Source organism: Lactuca serriola, chromosome 4 (assembly GCF_051521515.1).
Source record: "Lactuca serriola cultivar US96UC23 chromosome 4, Lser_US96UC23_V15, whole genome shotgun sequence".
Classification (NCBI taxonomy): domain Eukaryota; kingdom Viridiplantae; phylum Streptophyta; class Magnoliopsida; order Asterales; family Asteraceae; genus Lactuca; species Lactuca serriola.
Window position 1 is genome coordinate 45,774,401 of NC_136411.1, and position 8,142 is coordinate 45,782,542.

An 8,142-nucleotide genomic window follows, 5' to 3' on the forward strand; every position below is an offset into this window, starting at 1 on the left:
ATAGGCTGATCATAACCATTTTAAGCTCCAACTTCAATCAACTTTAGACATGGTAACATCTCATCCATGCCTTGGGTGTCAAAACTCGTGTGGGTCGCTCCAAATACGCGGAAATCAGTGTAAGATCTTCAAGAAAGGAAATGGAAGAATAAGTGAGCAAGTGGGACCAGTAGCAGCATCAAATCAGCAGTCCATCGAGATAAAAAATGATCGACTCGTCAAGTCTTATAGTGGACTCGTCGAGTACCAGCGCGCCTTCTCAGAATATGTAGAAATACAAGGCGACTCGGCGAGTTAGTTTAGTGCACTCGTCGAGTAGCCCACTGAACGAAAAATCTTGGTATTTTGCAACTGTTTTAGCGTCTAAAAACTTCTTTAACCCTTCCTCACATTTGGACTCAATTGCTCATACCCCCCAGGACCGGACTCGACACTTTGACGTTAAAAACTCGCTTCCTTGACTCGCTCTTACTCTAGAAAACATCCATGCTTTACATCTCTAACCCATCCTAAATAAGCAAGCATAATTCAATCCTGAAAAATACTAAAGCAAACAACCATTAATCATAAAATCTTAAAGCATACACACCAAATAAAAAAAATAAAACAAAACAAAACAAATTAAAATTGTTTGATTAAAAACGCAAAAACATCAATCTTCATCTTCCTCATCATCATTAGCGGCTCCACTTCCCCCGACTCCGCTTCGTCTCGCAGCAATCCTCTCATCCCAAGATGGAATGAATGGGTAATTCCCACCATCAATATGTGGGATATTGAAGTGGTCAAAAAGTCGAATGTGGGATTGGTTACTAAAATTCAGCCCCCTTGCCAATTGATCCTGCATCCGCCTCATCTCTACATTGTACCAATCCATTGGTACATCTTCATTTTCGACCGGAATCACTGGCGGCTCGTCCTCCACATCCCGTTCTCTTCTCGGTCTCACCCTCCTTCCCGGTGCATCGGGACCAACAACGGGGTCATCATTTGGAATGGCATAATGGCCACCACCATAGTCTTCAATTATCCGTGCTCGTCGGAAAAGAATGGGATTAAACGGGGGCGTCGGGATCATTGTCATGAAGTTCCAGGCTCCGCGGTTCATCAACCCGAATGAATTCGCCAATCGAGTGACAAACATTCCTCCATTGATACGGGATGTTTTGCGATCTTTGACCGCACCCTCCGAAAGGTATGAAGCAATACACCATGGAATGTTGCAAAAGACGCCGGGTGTTATTATGCTCCATAAGTAGAAAACATCAAGGTTGGAGACCTTGTCATCGTCTTTCCTTTGGTTGATGGTGGAGGAAATAAGGCGGTGAATGAGGCGGTGAGTCGGGGATCGGATGCTCCCTTCTTGTGCAGACTTTGGGATGTAGACTTTGTTTCTTATGGTATTCCACCAACCCGTGCTCGTGACTCCATCGGGGAACGCCATATGAGTGTTTGCCAAGAAAGCCCGAAAGATGTTTGTTGTCACTAAGGGTTGATCATAGATCCCTAGTCGGCAGGCAAGGTCCACCACCGAGCATTGACGATACTCGCCCCCAAGACAAAAAGTAAAGCTCGTCGGGTGATACACATCCACTCCCCCGGTGAAAGATACCGTGGAAAAGAATTCTAAACATAGCTCCAAATAAACCGGTTCTTGAATACGGAAGACCCGGCTCCACCCATCACACACCATGCTGTTGCCTTCATGTTGGAACTCCTTCAAAAGGTAAGGAGCTAGTTCTTCTTCATAGCTAACGCTCTGCAGCCATTCCCAATCAATTCTGTTCGGTACATACACCTCCTTCTTCTTAATGTCGGAGAGCTTCTTCTTCCACTTCCTCATTGTTGAAGTGGATTCAATTTGCGGGAAGTTTAACCATGGAAACTCCCCTTGGCTACCAGTTGAAGATTGTCCTCTTCTGAACATGATTTCTGCAAAATAAACACACAAAACCCAGAATATATAATTAAAAACTGGAAGGTATCTGTAAATCGACTGGACTCGTCGAGTCCATGCCTGACTCGACGAGTCGCGTAACCTGCACGAGTCAGTCGACGGGTCGCATGAAATTGGACCTTAAAACTTGAAATTTCTGTCAAGGGTTTTTGTTCAAGGACTTCCTACTAAGTAATAAGGTCAAACTAAGCATTCAAAACAACAATATTCATGAAAAATCGAAACCCTAGAATTTCATTATTTTTCAAAAACGGGTTTTTTACATGCAATTGCAGGTATAGATGGCCTTATACTCTCATTTTCTTTAGAAATCAAGAAGAAAGTTGTTACCTTTTGAGTTTAAACCTTTTGAGTTTATACTCTCATTTTCTTTAGAAATCAACAATATCCCCGGCAACGGCGCCAAAAACTTGATGTGTGTAAAACCAACTAGTTTTAATCCTACTAACTTAGACACAAAATAAACACACGAAAGGCAGTGTACCTATCGATTAGTAATATAGTTCAAGCAAGTAGGGTATCGAACACAGGGAACGGTAAACAATTAAAATAAATGCTAATATTATCTAAATAAAACAAATAACAAAAAGGGGATTTTCTCTAGTTTTACAAGACTAGAAACTTAATTAGAATAACCAACACACAAATTAATTAACTAGCAACTAAAACAATTAATTACCAACTAAATTCAATAGTAAAGAGGACTTCTGTTTAGGTACGACTCATTTGTTCCCATGGATGATTTTAATGTATCGGATTAATTCTTCATTGGCTACCAATTAAGATAATTAGGTTCACGTTCGCTATTCCTAATTCTTAGAAAACAAATTAACTCAAGCAATGACCAGTTGTCTAAATTAACGGGTTTCCTAGATTATTTATTCGGGTTAAGTAAGACTTGTAGTGGTTAACTAAATTGTCCCTCCAATTAACCTCTTGTTGATGTTCATCAAACAAGCTTACACATTAACTTACCTATCTTCTAGTTAATTCTAGTTTCTCATTCGTTATTCCTAGACATACAACTATGTGGTCACAATAAATCATATGAAATTAATAACTAAGAGATGTTCATACAACTTAATTACTGATTTATTAACAGAAGAATAGTTATTGTCAACACATAAGGTTCTTTAACAAGCTTAACAAAACATAATTACCAATTAAAATTAATCCTACTCAAATAATCAATCCATGTTCACAAAATTGTCTACCCTAACAGAAGAATAAGTTTTTAGCTCATGATTGCAGTAAACATAAACTCAAAAACGAAATCAAAGTATATAAACATAATTCAAATCAAAAAGTTACTAAGAATAAACCAAAATTGTCTTGATTCTCTTCACAATTGAATGTAGGGTTGATTCTTTAGTTCCTCACGACCTAGCAGCACTTGTAATCGTTTCTTAGCCTCCTAGGGTTTCTCTCCATGCTATGATATCGATCTGAAAGTCCCTTTATATAGATTTTCACAAAACAGAGGCTACTCGGCGAGTCCAGTGACCTACTCGGCGAGTCCGTCACTTAAAACCCGTGCACGGCAAGTCAGCGCGTCCAGAATCGCGAAACTTCTGACCAACTCGGCGAGTATGATGTGGAAATTGAATTTTTAGGGTTAAAACCCTATTTACCAGATGTAAAAGTAATTTCAAAATTAATTTTTTTTTTCTGTAAATAAGACCGACTCGTCGAGTTGTGGTTAGACTCGCCGAGTCTGGTCGCGAAGTTAAATGCTTTTCTGGAATCCATGTGGACTCGTCGAGTCGTGGTCAGACTCGGCGAGTCATTTAAAAATTTGCATATTTTTCAAAATTTTTCTGTTTATTATGAATCATTTCACCCCACACTTAGGCTATGCAACTCTCAAGCAGACATGCCCGATGATTTAGAAGATTTAAGAATAAAAACGAATGGAAAATAAAACGAAAAATAAAAAGAAGACTAAAAAGTAAAAGAAAGCAAACTCTATTGAACGGGTTGCCTCCCGCCAAGCGCTTCTTTTTGAGGAGTCATTAGCTAGACTCCTTCCCATTTACGTTTTGTCATCTTCAAGCATCGGGAATGTACGCCTCACTTTTTGTGGTTTATACTTGGTCTTGTAGGCATAAATCTTTTTCTTGTAAGCCCTCTTCAATTCGTCTCTTCTCCTTTTTCATTGCTTCATCTTTAGCTGCTTGGGCTTTCCTTTTTCTCTTTTTCTGCTTTACCCTCTTCTTTTTCACCAACTCTTGAACATCCTTCTCTTTAAATTTAATGACTTCATATTTCATGATGGTCCGTGCTCTAGGTTTAGTGGTGAATTGGTGATCAGCTTCTTTTATTCCTGCATCCTTTCCCGTGCTTAACCCTTCTCCAAATGGCATCGTATCAATGCATGCCACATTGGCGTGTTGCACCTCCATTCCTTTTTCCTCTTCTGCCAATTGTTCTTCATAAACAGTAACTGAAACCAGGGTATGTGAAGGACTATTCACAAACAGACCAGCTTTGGTCAAGTTTCTATCCAGATCGACTGGACTCGTCGAGTCCATTATGACGACTCGGCGAGTCGGATCGTCTTCGATCACTCCTGGAGTGTTTTCTGAGTTGGCTTCTTCCAGTAGCTTTTCTAGCTCCTCCAAGTCTTTGTTAGCATCTTCAACTTCTTCAAAGTGTAATGTGAACTTACTTGGGTCTTCTTTTAGTAAAATTTCAAGCTCTTTTTGTAATACCTCATCATCCAATTGGATAAATGAGATCTCTTCTCTCTTTTCTTCTTCTTGCTTGACTTCTGGAATAGCTTTAAACATCACCGACTCATCTCCCACTCTTAATGTCAATGTAGACTCACATATGTCAATTAGGGCACACGCGGTGTTTAAGAATGATCTTCCCAAAATAATTGGTATTTCGGGGTCTTCTTCCATTTCCACCACCATGAAGTCTACTGGAAAAATAAACTTGTCTACTTTGATAAGGAGGTTTTCACAAATGCCTTGTGGATTAATTATCGTTTTGTTTGCCAAATGGATTCTCATATTTACCGGCCTTGGTGCTGGTAAATTTAGCTTCTTAAAGAATGAGTAGGGCATCATATTGATGCTTGCACCTGAATCAGCCAATGCTCGTGTAGAAACTTCATTACCAAATTGGCAAGGAATTACTATGGTACCCGGATCACCCTTCTTCTCAGGCAGCTCACTCATCAATATCTCCGCGACTTCAGCCAAATCCTTCCTAGCAGCAAAAAGGCCTTTAAGCAAGTTAAAGTATTTAGGAGTTTGGAGCATTGTTTCCACAAATGGTAAATTGACTTGTAAGGCTTTAACATGCTCCATGAAGGTTCTATAGGCTTGAACTTTTTCTGCAGGCATGGCTCTGGTTGGGTATGGCAAAGGAGGGTTGTATGGTTTTAGGAAACTGACAGTGTCTTTATTCCCGACTGGACTCGTCGAGTTCATGAGAGTGACTCGGCGAGTCTGGTCGAGTTTTTCTGGTTCTGGTTTTTCTTCCTTCCCTGCCTTCTTCTTGGAGACTCTTAGTGTTTTTGTAAATTCTTCTTCACTGCTGGAGGTTATTACGCTCACGTTCTCCTTTCTTGGATTGGGCTCGGTGTTGCTCGGAAGTTGACCCGGTCTTCTTTCATTCACTTGATGTGCAAGCTGTCCCAGCTGTTTCTCAATGTTGAGAATGGAAGCTTGCTGATTCCTCAGCATGTTTCTGGTTTCTTGCATTGCTACATCGTGATCATTATGTCTTTTCTCGGACGCGGTTATGAATCTTGTGAGTATGTCTTCTAAATTTGCTTTCTTTTTCGCCACCGGCTCTTCCTTTTGATAGAATCCCCTCTCCCTCTGTTTGTATTTCTCCTCCTTAGCCTTTTTATACTCTTCGTATGGGAGCCATTCCTTCTTTGGTTTCCTCCAGTCTTCATCGTATCTATCGCCACTGGAATAAAATACTTGAGCCTTTTTATTTCCATTCCCTTCTCGATCACATTCCTTGGTAAGATGGGGGCCGCCACAATTTTCGCATCCTACCCTAATAGCATGGATCGTTTGATCCATTTTCGTCATTCTTCGGTCTAGGCTATCGAGTTTAGCTATTACTGCCGACATGCCATCGTTCACCGAGTTTACTGCTCCACGACTCACTTCATTCCTCGGATTGTGGTATTCTCTAGAATGCTTAGAGAATTCTTCAATTAATTCCTTTATTTCCGGAGGTGGCTTTCGGGTGAGCGGGCCTTGTGAATCGAGTAGTTGCCTTGTGGTGACATTAACTCCATCATAAAAGATGGAGACCTCCTGTTGGCTATTAAGATCATGGTGTGGGCAATTTCTAAGTAGGCTCTTGTACCTTTCCCAAGCTTCATAAAGAGATTCTCCGGGTTGTTGCTCGAAGTTGGCAATGGCTTTCTTTAGTTTGGCTATCTTGGAAGGCGGGCAGAAATGGTCAATGAACTCTTCTTTCATCTTGGCCCATGTGGTGACCGATCCGGGAGGAAGTGATTTTAACCAATCTTTCGCAGCGCCTTTAAACGTGACAGGGAGCATTCGAAGAAGCTGGGTCTCGCGTGGAACATTAGGCACGTTGAAGTAGTCGGCCACATCATTTACTTCGTCCAAATGCTTGTAAGCGTCTTCATGATCTCTTCCGTAAAAAGGGATCTCCTTGAGTTGAGCGAGAATATGGCCCTTTAGCTCAAACGTAGCGGTTGCGGGAATTGCGGGTTGCACAAGTCCCGGCCCGGTGTCATCACGCATCCTTTTCTTCCACTCCCCCATGGGGACTTCATCGATGTTAGCCATAGTGATAGCTAACTCTTCTTCGGAATCGGTCTCGTACTCGCTACCTTCGTGAATTGGTTCTTCAATTGTTAATGAGGCACTGGATACTCCTGATTTGCTGCCTTTCTTCTTGCTGAAAACGGATTTCAAGTTCTTGAGTGGTGAGTTCTTTGAAGTTGCGGTTTCTCCTACGGCTTTTCCCTTGCTTCTCTTTAGTGCGGATTCCGGGTCTTCCAAAGGTGGTACTAGAGGTGTGTCCGCTCCTCGGGTCATGAAACAGCTAAAAAAAACGAAACAAAAGAAACGAAACGCGTAAAAGGAATAAAAACGAAATAAAAAATAAAGACTGAAACAGCGATGGACTCGCCGAGTCTGCTCGAATGCACTCGGCGAGTTCAAGGCAAAAACAGAAAATAAATATTTCTAGTTATTCTAAAAACGAAATTTTATTAAAACTAAATCTACTTACTGATTTGCTTTATAAATAACTTTGTGTAAGATAAATCCCACACAAAGGATCGATTAAACTAGATTTTGCTATTAATTTTAGAACCGTTCCCCGGCAACGGCGCCAAAAACTTGATGTGTGTAAAACCCACTAGTTTTAAACCTACTTTTAATTATCAAATAACACACAAAAGGCAGTGAACCTATCAATTGTGGTATAGTTCAAGCAAGTAGGGTATCGAACACAGGGAACGGCAAATTAAATACTAAAACCTAATTTATCTAATTTAACTAATAAGTAGGGGTTTTCTCTAGTTTTACAAGACTAGAAACTTACTAATTATTACTAACTTAAACTAGAAAACAAAGACTTGACTAGATTCAATAACGGAGAAGTACTTCTATTTAGTTCAACTTAATTGATCCTATGGTTGATTTCAAGGTAAAAGTGCAATGGATTAATTCTTTTGCTAGTTACCGATTCAATTGATTAATTCCGTATTCACTTCATTAATCCTTAGCAAATAAATCAATTTAAACAATGGCCAGTTGTCTATTTCAATTAAATTTACTAGATATAATATTCGGGTTAAGTTAGACTTGCAATAGCTAATTAATTTATCTTTTAATTAACTTCTTGTTTAATGGTCATCTCACAAGCTTGCACATAAATTTACTTGATTTTCTTATTAATCCTAGTTTCATGTTCATTACACTAGACATATGACAAAAAGTGTTCACTAAGCATATGAGATTGATAGCTAATAGATGTTCATGCTAATTAATTATCTCCCTATTAACAGAAAATCAATTATCATTCATACACAAGGTTCTTTAGCAAGCTAAAATAACTAAATTAACCATTATAGAATTAATCCTACCAAGAATCAAACCATATTACCAATTTCGTATCCCCAAATAGAAGTTTAAAGAATTTAGCTCATAACTAAGGTAATTAACAGCAAACAA

General features: G+C 39.7%; 1 non-coding gene across 1 annotated transcript; it reads left to right on the top strand.

Annotated features, from left to right (window-relative positions):
• Window positions 1–6,256: 6,256 nt before the first annotated feature.
• LOC145049101 (small nucleolar RNA R71) lies at window positions 6,257–6,363 on the top strand. The gene has a single exon (XR_013683216.1). It is a non-coding gene; the product is annotated as a small nucleolar RNA R71 (small nucleolar RNA).
• The last annotated feature ends 1,779 nt before the right edge of the window (window positions 6,364–8,142 follow it).